This window comes from Phyllopteryx taeniolatus, chromosome 15 (assembly GCF_024500385.1).
Source record: "Phyllopteryx taeniolatus isolate TA_2022b chromosome 15, UOR_Ptae_1.2, whole genome shotgun sequence".
Lineage (NCBI taxonomy): Eukaryota > Metazoa > Chordata > Actinopteri > Syngnathiformes > Syngnathidae > Phyllopteryx > Phyllopteryx taeniolatus.
In genome coordinates this window covers 18,250,388-18,259,241 of record NC_084516.1, presented here as the reverse complement: position 1 = coordinate 18,259,241, position 8,854 = coordinate 18,250,388, and the positions used below count along the sequence as shown (strand labels likewise).

Here is an 8,854-nt window from a genome sequence, read left to right as displayed (position 1 = left end):
AATGGTCCCGTTAGACAATACATTATATGTATATCTGTGTGTGTGTGTGTGTGAGTGTAGGTGTGTTTGTCCATTAACAGCTAATAGCATCCCTGTTTCTTCATTATCAGTAATGGATGGGATGCGGCGGACACACACGCACACATACATGAATGGATAGTAGCGTATAAAATAGAAGAAAATACAATTCTAATAGGTAGAATGTCTACGTTTGATGAAAGTAGGACCCATCTTGAGTAGTGGTAACAGGGTAAATCAAGTGCGTCTGATAGTGTCTGCCTTGTTGACTGCATGCTGAACGATTGGCTGTCAGAACAAGAAAAGTGCATTGGAACCTTTGGAGTTGGAATTACTACTTGCTAACGTGGGGTAAATATAAATCACACAACAATCACGGCGCCCACAAAGACATACTGAAAACTATGACTAACGATATACTGTACACGTGGTACCATTCAGTAAAAGAAAGAAAGCCCCACAATGGTCACTGAAATAACTTGAAAGGAACAAATGTATTAGCACAAACAAGTATACTGAACATTATCTAATGAAAATCAGGCATTACTTTGTCTTTATGTTCAAACAGAATTGTTTAAAAGCTAATGAAACAAAAGTAATAGTAGTCTTGACTTGATATTTTGTTGCACATCCTTTTGAGGCAATTATTGCATTCAAACTATTCTGAAACGCTTTGTAGCGTATATGAGGGTTAACTAAAAATTTTATTAATTTGGGAAAAGGTCAAGCCGGATGCGACGCCTGCGTTACTCCATTTTATGGTATATTTAATGACATCTACAAGGGGTCTAGAGGGAAACACACAAAGGGGTCTAACTAAAGAAAGAAAATAACGCTAATAATGGCAAAAAGAAGGAAAATAGGGGTACAAAAAGGGAAATAGAACGTCATGTGTTGGACTAAAGTGGAAAACGCGAATGTTTAACGCTTCCATTCCGGACGAGAGAAAGAGAGAGAGGACAAAATTGAGATTTTGTCTGGAGCTAGTCATTTCCCCGAAATTATTAGGCACTAATATTGTACAATCTGGCACACTTGCAGTGTCTACTCACGAGCGTAGGTTCAAGCTGGTGGGTGGTGGTCTCTCTCTGGCCGCGTCTCAGGAAGCACGGAGACAGATTTTGTTGAAGACGAAAAAGATGGAGAAAAACAAAAGAGGCAGAAGATGCAAAATGGTTGTTCGTCACGCCTCCTTGGGAGAATATGACCGTCTCGCTCCCCGCCTGCTTTCCGGGATCCGCTCGCAAGTTCGGAGGACTCACGCTTGGCTGGGAGCCGAACAGCAACTGTTCTGGAGGCGTAGGAGCGGGGGTCCACGGAGGCCAGGGAGCCGGATCTCCATCCCCAAGGCTCGCAGTTACCGAGCCGTGTGCCCGAACAAAGAAAGGGCAATTGTGCCAGCCAGAACACGAAGAGCTAAGAAGCCAGAGAAAAAAACAAGAGAGAGTTTCAGAAGGCGGGAGTTAAGAGTTAAATATCCCGGGGATGCCATGTGCAACCGGGACGGAGAAGACCACACCCTTCAGCTTGAATCTTGTCTACAAATTTGATAAAAGGGGTTTAAAATCATGTATTAATATAAAATAACCTCAACTTGGTACTCTCTTTACTCTGAGGTCAAGCATATCGGACTGACTGTTTATACTTTAGTTTTGGCAAATCAACTACTGCTTGGAGTCAAATCAAGACAAACAGTTCTCAAACTGTCGCAGCTGCTCTTGTGAAGTTGACTCGCTGACATAGACAACACGGCATACATTTGGAATATTTCTGCAGAGTTCGTGAAATATCAAAACAGACATTTATCCTTGGTTAAACATCAAAAGAGAGTTTGAGAGTTGCAGTACTCTCAAACGCCAGTGGGTGGCGCCTTGCCCCAGCACTCGTTCCTACTCAAAGACAGCTGGTCCGGTGAAACAGCTGGCCTCTGATGCTTGGGAGTTCAGACTTCTAGAGTAGATGTTAAGTAGTTGAGGGTCCACTAGGCGTCGTCTTGTGGGAGTCTCACAGCAGGGCGGCTTTGAAGAATGCCGTTTATCAAGCCGTGGGGAGTCACTGTGTCACCTCAGTTTGCGGGAAGCATGTCCGCTACAGCTTCGTAAGACTTGCGTACCTATTGACAAGTATTTTGTCCACTACTCGCAAGCAAACTTCTCCAGCTGTTTCAGATTTAAAGGCTGCCTCCAAGTCACAAGTCACACCAGCTTTATGTTTACGGTTGTAAAAATGAAACATACTGAGGCGCTGTTATGTTCGGTGGCTGCTTTTCTGCAATTCTGTGGAATTAAATCTCAAGACTGTCAAGGAATTCTGGAGAGTAATGTGCTGTTCCGTGTCACAAAGCTTGACAGGTCATGGGTCCTCCCAACAAGATAATGTCTCAAAACTCACAGACAAAAAAACTAAGAATGGCTAAGAACAAACTATTCTAAATAGCCCTGATCTGATTCCTACTAAACATCTGTGGAACGGGGTCAAGTATGCAAGTTTGGTGAAGGCACCCTTTAAACTTGAGACAGCAGGAGTGGGGCAAATTACCTGTTGCCAGGTGCACAAGCCTCTTTGAGAGTTACAGAAGTTGTTTGATTGCAGTGTTTGGATCAAAACGCTGTATCACAATATATTATGTTATGTATATATTAAGATACCACAATTTTTTATTATTTTGGGGTTTTTTTGTTAGAAGAATTCTGGTGTACACCAAAATGTTAGATTATCATTCTTGTTCAGTGAGTTTGTATTTAATATTACTTTTGTTTGTCAGTTTCAGGTTATTTCCAAGACTATTGTGTGTTTTTCAGTTTTAATTGAAGGGAACCAACATTTTTTTCCACGTGTGTAATAAATTTTCTATACCGCTTAACGTCACCACACTGAAAACCTGGATAAGTTGATTGTACTTAAAACATTTTTGTCAGAGGATAGCCTCAAATTGTTTCAGTCACTGACAGTAGAGAAGATTGTTTTACGTAGTCTAATCAAATGTAGACCACGCAAAACGTAACATTTTATAGTTCCCTATACTTACATGGTTTAAGTAATCAATAATAGAAAAACATTTTTTTACATTTACTTAAAATTACAATAGTCAAAATGTATTTTTTTGTCAAATGCAGTTAAAATCCTACATTCATCACTAAAATATAAATGCATTTTTTTCAGATTAAAAAGAATTCCAGTTAAAATCATTTGTCAATGAACATGTAGTGTATTTTGTTTATTTTATTGACAGACGCAACAAACGTTGTGTTGCATTATCACATTCAAAATGAGTACCTTTAAGAATATTTGCTTCAGTCAGTGCAATGAAATATTAGAATGATCCAGACATTGATACAATTTATATATATATATATATAGAGAGAGAGAGAGAGAGAGAGAGAGAGAGAGAGAGACGATTGTCCGCACTTTTTGAGTACATATGCACCCATATAACTGTACAGTACAAAATTTGTTTTGTTTTTCATACCCTAAAACATCCAGTACAAAGTTATTGTAAAAAAAATATAAAAAAGCTTGAAAATGTTCGAAAGTTTCACATTTTATCCAAATTTACCACGACGGTGTGCTTGGTCATGGTAACATTGTCGAGGTAGAGTACTCATCATTGACGAGTAGCTTTCATCAGCCGCAAGGAATTTGTGTGCTTCCTAGTTCCAAATCCATTGCCAAAGGCGAATGGCTTGACACAAAAAACAAAAAACGTTACTGTACCAAAAATTAGCAATAGACAATAGATATAACCATCATGACATGGCCGCCACATCAATGCCCCGCATTCAACATGGCCGCTACGTAGGTATATCTTTGACCCGGAAATATGTCAGTTCCACTCTCTGCTTGTATTGCGCCACAGCACCAGTAAACAACAGTGGCCAATTCTAGAACCAACAGACTGTCAACGGTGGCCTGAGGTAAAACGTGACTGTTTAAGTTTATTAAACTTGAAAGAAATAAGTACTCTCAATAACCTCCTCATATTTACTGAAATCTTTTGCATAGAAGGAACTTCAGGTCCCCTCCATTATCGTGGTGGAGGGGTTTGTGTCTCCCAATGATCCGAGGAGCTAAATTGTCTGGGGCTTTATGCCCCTGGCCGGGTCACCCATGGCAAACAGATCCTAGGTGAGGGACCAGACAATGCACGGCTCATAAGACTCCTATGATGGAAACAAATATCGGGATATCTTTTCCCTTGCCTGGATGCGGGCTGTGGAGCCAGGCCTGGAGATGAGCGTCTGTTGGCCGGGCCCGCACAGCCCAAAAGGGTAACGTGAGTCCCCTTCCCATGTGCTCACCACCCGTGGGAGGGGCCATAGGGGTCGGGTCCAGTGTGAGCTGTGTGCCGGACAAAGGCGGGGACCTTGGCAATCCGATTCCCGGCTAAAAAAGCTGGCTCTAGGGACGTGGAACATCACCTCTTTGGCAGGGAAGGAGCCCGAGCTGGTGTGTGAGGTCGAGAAGCTCCGACTAGATATAGTCGGGCTCGCCTCCACACACAGCTTGGGCTCTGGTACCAGTCCTCTTGAGAGCATGGCATGGGTAACTTGCACACCTGTGAAGGCACCATTAATGGAATACTTTCAAAAAAGCGTGTTTTATTATGTTTAAATATTTTTAAAGTATGTAGAAATGGAAAAACTAAAACAAAAACAAACAAAACAAAAAACTGATCTCTCTATATTGCAGATTTTTACCTGTGGTGGGTCCGGTATCCCCGCGATAAACGGGGGTTCACTTTTCACTCTATCTGTTGCCCTGTGCTTGTCCTTTGTTTCAATCTCATTTCTTTGTTTCTGATATACAGTAGTCCCTTGTGCACCTAATCTCCCCTTCTGGCTTTCACTCCTTTCTTTGATAACGCATATGCCCGTCTTTTTTTCTCCTTTCCATAATTTTCCACCATCCTTCCTGCTTTTTTAAGGTCAGGGTGGTGCTAATTGTCTATCACTGGTGATGAGGCTCAGGAGACTCCTTTGTTCTCAGTGAGGGTGAAAATTTGAAACAGAGCAAACAGCATGAGCCCCCCTCCCTCCTCACTACTGACCTCCTTTGCCTCCCGCCCGCCGTTCTTCATCCCATCACCCAATCAATCGCTCCTTCTCGCTAACAACTCTATTGATCAGATGCACTAACAACATCTTTCATTTATTAATTATGAGGAAAAAGTCTTCCTTGGATTACTCGCCATTTGTTCTTGGTGGCATTGGCTCAGGGGTTTGGCTTCATAACCCTGTAAACTCAAGCCAGTAATCTATATATTAAATTAGTAGCATACATTTAGGAGACATCCTCACTTTAACTTATTGTATTTAGACAGGTTTTGTAGTTTAGTATTTTCCTCATCTCATCTGAATGTTGTTGTCTGATGCTCATAGTCATTTATTTTAGTTTGATAATGTAATTTTGATTTGACAGCCTGTAGAGATGACTGTGAATATCAGGAAACATCCTTTGCCACAGCTGCAATCATCGAGACCTTCATATTCCTGGAAAATAAAATTCTCCCAGGGCCTGAAGCGGGAGGCCAACATTAACTCCATCTCCAAATGTCAAAAGTATTGGTATTCAGTATTTAAGTACCGATACTTGTGCAAAAACAACTCTGGCAAAAGTAAAAGTAGTGAAGTCACTCCTTTACCAAAGTAAAAGTACAAAAGTTGACACTTATTAATATGCTTAAGTAGAAAAGGAAAATGTAAAATTGATATTTTTTTAAACCAACAATAAAATACACAGCCAAATGTTTGTATCTCTCCAGGTGATTGGCATGCTTTCTCTGGGTGCAACAATGGACAAATCAAACACAAATAAATAAATTAGTACGAATTAAAATAAAGCTGTATGCAGTAGAACATAAATAGTTAAAAATAAAAGGTAAACTTATGGCGGCACGGTGGCCGACTGGTTAGAGCGTCAGCCTCACAGTTCTGAGGTGCGGGGTTCAATCCCCGTCCCCGCCTGTGTGGAGTTTGCATGTTCTCCCCGTGCCTGCGTGGGTTTCCTCCCACATCCCCAAAACATGCATTCATTGGAGACTCTAAATTGCCCGTAGGCATGACTGTGAGTGCGAATGGTTGTTTGTTTGTATGTGCCCTGCGATTGGCTGGCAACCAGTTCAGGGTTTACCCCGCCTCCTGCCCAATGATAGCTGGGATAGGCTCCAGCACGCCCGCGACCCGAGTGAGGAGAAGCGGCTCAGAAAATGGATGGATGGATGGAGGTAAACTTGTTTCAAACACATTTGTTTTCCCACTGCCGAACGGGAGTGGTGTGTGTGTGTGTGTGTGTGTGTGTGTTGACTAAAACTAGTCAAAAATTAGCAAATTATGGCAATTTTCAGTTTGTGTTATTTTTTTTTATTTTTTTTTTTTTTATATTTTGATAGGCGGCACAGTGGACGACTGGTTAGAGCGTCAGCCTCACAGTTCTGAGGAGTGGGGTTCAATCCCCGGCCCCGCCTGTGTGGAGTTTGCATGTTCTCCCCGTGCCTGCGTGGGTTTTCTCCGGGCACTCCGGTTTCCTCCCACATCCCAAAAACATGCACGTTAATTGAAAACTCTAAATTGCCCGTAGGTGTGAATGTGAGTGCAAATGGTTGTTTGTTTGTATGTGCCCAGCGATTGGCTGGCAACCAGTTCAGGGTGTACCCTGCCTCTTGCCCGATGATAGCTTGGATAGGCTCCAGCACGCCTGCGACCCTAGTGAGGAGGAGCCGCTCAGAAAATGGATGGATGGATGTTTTGATAGTGGGCAAATAAATGTGTTGGTAATACTGTATTAAATGATGTCAAACGTGACATCATTTACTGCCAGTGAGACAGACTTCATTCAACAAGCAGGCTTTCTAAAAAAACTAACGTGGTTTATTCATTGCAACCATTTAACATACTTGGCCAGTAAAGATGATTCTCATTCTGATGATTCTGAGATGAGAGGTGTTGATGGTGTCCATAATGGAGGAAGGAGGGAGAGTTGAGATGGGTTTGGTGGAGAGGTCGAGCTGGATGTCATCTGCAAAAGGGTGAAAATAGATATGGAACTTAAGGAGGAATTTGCCTTGCAGTGGAGTGAATATAATTAAGAGAAAGGGCCCCAAGAATGGCCAGGTAACATTCAAAAAGAGACTCTCATTGAGGTACATGGTTATTTCCACAGCATAGTGGAAAAGTGTTCTTTGCTATGGGATGATATCGATGCGTAGTTCAGTTCCGGGGACATATGGTGGTATAATTGGGCCAGCGAATGACATATAAAATCCTAAAACATATAAAAGCATATGGAATATATATAAAAACGATTAAAATGTTTCAGGGTCTTTCCCAGAGAGAGTAAAAAGGTTTCATATTGGCCCTCATGGCCGACCGGTCTACATTATGTTTCCATCTTTTTGCTTTCTTGCTGTGTGAATGTTGTGAGATTCAACCGTTCACGTTGTTTTGCGCACTTGTGGAGAAGAGAAGACTCTTTAAGTCTTCATTGATTTGAGGGACGAGTGCTGACAGCCTGACAAATAGGCTTTTTATTAAGTGTCTGTCTGTGCCTGGTAGGTCAGAAATTGCAGAGAAGAAAAATTCAATTTGATTGAATATGCTTTTCATTCCCCTCTGGGGTCTTTTTGATTACAAGCATAAAAACACTGATTAAAGACAAAACATAAACATTACTCCAAAAAAACTTAGCCTGCAGCAACTGTGCAGCAATCGGTTTGTGTGGTTTACATTGGTCCCTAGCTTCATGTATTCAAGTAGCCTGGTCTTGCTGAAAATTAGAGCTATGTTGTATGAAAAGCAACTTTCAGGTACTTGAAGTACTTTGTCTTGACTTTGATCATATATATATATATATATATATATATATATATATGTGTGTGTGTGTGTGTGTGTGTGTGTGTGTGCGTGTGTGATAATTGATATATTACAATGACAATGAAATTTGGCAAAGTGACAAAACATCTATCAGGTTGAGTTGTAGGCATAGTTTGATGGCTAACTGCATGCTGTAGTGGTAAAAATGGGCCAAGTTATTATCAAAAAGGAAGTTGTAATTGTGCCGAATAGCCACTGCAAGGATGCTTGAACTTACATAGTGGGGGAGGGCCAACTCATGCTGGGTGCCGTGGTTGCGTCATGTGGCTACCGTTTTATTTTCCCCAAAAAGTCAAATAATTTGCCAGTCCCTCAATGATCATGTTAATCCATCCATCCATCAATTTTCTGAGCTGCTTCTCCTCACTGGGGTGGCGGGCGTGCTGGAGCCTGGAGGCGGGGTACACCCTGAACTGGTTGCCAGCCAATCGCAGGGCACATACATACAAACAACCATTCGCACTCACATTCACACCTACGGGCAATTTAGAGTTGGCAATTAACCTACCACGCATGTTTTTGGGATGTGGGAGGAAACCCACACAAGCACGGGGAGAACATACAAACTCCACACAGGCGGGGCTGGGGATTGGACCCCAGTCCTTAGAACTGTGAGGCAGACACTCTAACCAGTCGTCCACTGTGCCGCTGATCATGTTAAGTGTGTCTGAATTTTTCAATCATACCAACATACCACACTTGTTGAAATGTAAATTGCGGCCCGTATTGTGCCTGGCTTCCAAGCAATTTCCCTCACGTAACATCGACTTTTCGACTGACACTACACATGCTCGAACACAGTTAGAGAGAAGAAGGCTGAAATCCTCATTCAAGCCATTTAATCTGTATTCTCAATTGCTCTGCCATGGTCAAATGACATACAGTATATGGGTTTGTGCCACCGGAGAAAGGTAGGCCTTTGCCACCCATAAGTACAAACGTACATTACGTTTACAAACTCTTATCCT

The 8,854-nt window shown here is 42.0% G+C and overlaps 1 long non-coding RNA gene across 1 annotated transcript in view; it reads right to left on the bottom strand.

Moving 5' to 3' along the window:
- Window positions 1–6,953: 6,953 nt before the first annotated feature.
- Window positions 6,954–8,854, bottom strand: part of LOC133464940 (uncharacterized) — a 36,674-nt gene continuing 34,773 nt past the window's right edge. The window contains exon 4 of the long non-coding RNA XR_009784505.1: window positions 6,954–7,032. This is a non-coding gene — a long non-coding RNA (uncharacterized LOC133464940). The remainder of the gene's footprint in view (window positions 7,033–8,854) is intronic.